The 1414-nt window shown below is 50.3% G+C and overlaps 1 non-coding gene across 1 annotated transcript; it reads right to left on the bottom strand.

Annotated features, from left to right (window-relative positions):
• Positions 1 to 320: 320 nt before the first annotated feature.
• Positions 321 to 393, bottom strand: TRNAL-AAG (transfer RNA leucine (anticodon AAG)). The gene has a single exon. It is a non-coding gene; the product is annotated as a tRNA-Leu (tRNA).
• Positions 394 to 1414: the final 1021 nt, after the last annotated feature.

Here is a 1414-nt window from a genome sequence, read left to right as displayed (position 1 = left end):
CTTCCCTGCCTTCCTCAGCTCAACTTTCCTCTATTGCCCCATTCCTGCCTCACTTCCTCCTTTGGCCAGTCACGCAAAGGAGCCCAGCAGGAAGTGACAGCCTCTATAGGCCAACCTCCAACAGCAGAGGTGGCCAAGCCACAAGCCTCCAAATGGTGACTGGCCTAACTACTCTAGGTTCTCCAGCCTGACACCAAGGTGCTTTCTCCACTGCTGTCAGCATCCTCTGTCATGCAGGGGTTGGAGTTATCCCAGGGACAGGCCAATAGGAGGAGTGGCCTTTCTGAACAACAAGGGGATCTGGGAAAAGGAAGCCAGCATGTTTCTACCTGGTTTTGAACGAGGGACCTTTTGCGTCTTAGGCAAATGTGATAACCACTACACTACAGAAACTCCACCTACTTGGCTGTTGCTCACTCTGGCACAGACCGATGGACAAATCTAGAGAATGTGGTGGTAGCCCCTCGATAAGTCAGCTGGCAGAGCAGAGGACTGGAGCCAGCACTCAGGAAGTCATCCTTACCTCACCCGTGTGACTCCAGCTTGAGGGAGAGCTTCTTTTTCTTCTCCTTGCTGACAAAGAGCAAGAGAAGAATGAAAGGTCAGGTGGGCCAACTCGGTGCAGAAGCCCATGCTGTCTTTTCCAGCTGCATAGCCTGAAATGAGGGACTCGTGGCAGTTAAAGGAACTGCTGCACTCTCAGAAAACATCCCGCCCGTGCATAAAGGAGGTTAGAAGAGCCTGTTAGTCTAGCACGCTCCCAACTGAACTGTTTCAGCAGCTGCTAGGTTTCTTTTTGGCCTGTTACTTTTCTGTCTGGGATGTTGTTGTCAGCTGTGGCACAGAAAAAGGACGTCATTGCGAGCTGCCCATGAAGATAAGATTAACTTTTGCCTTCCTTGCTCGGCTTTACTTGCTTCCTCACCCTATTCCTGCCTTAGTTCCTGTGTTACCTGAAGGCAACGGGGGCCCAGCAGTACGAAGAGGAAGTTAGACAGCTAGACCCTGGTGGCAAAAGTTCTACCACCGCTTGCCACCCCACTCTCTTCTCCCAGCTTCACATATTGACCGCCAGGGACTTGGTGCCCAGCAGCGCAACGGAAGGCAGTGGACAGAGCCACCCTCGCCTTGAAGCTCTGGCTCATTAAACCGTATCTTCAGTCGCTGATGGCCAATGAGAGACCAACAGCGCTTGCTATTTTAGCACTTGAAAATGCCATTGGTCAGTCATTGGATCTCTTTAATGCTGTTACATAACAAATGAAAATAGAATCTCAGTGTGACATTCTGTACCTTTGGGGGAGCGTGCTGTAACCCCCATATTCCTCATTTTCATATAATCGTGATCTTATATACAGAGCATGCCTTGTAAGGCATCAGGGGAAAGGATATGATCTGCTGAAAGTCATTTCTC

Source organism: Gopherus flavomarginatus, chromosome 20, assembly GCF_025201925.1.
Source record: "Gopherus flavomarginatus isolate rGopFla2 chromosome 20, rGopFla2.mat.asm, whole genome shotgun sequence".
Lineage (NCBI taxonomy): Eukaryota > Metazoa > Chordata > Testudines > Testudinidae > Gopherus > Gopherus flavomarginatus.
The sequence above is the reverse complement of the archived record's forward strand: the minus strand, read 5'-3'. Positions and strand labels throughout refer to the sequence as shown.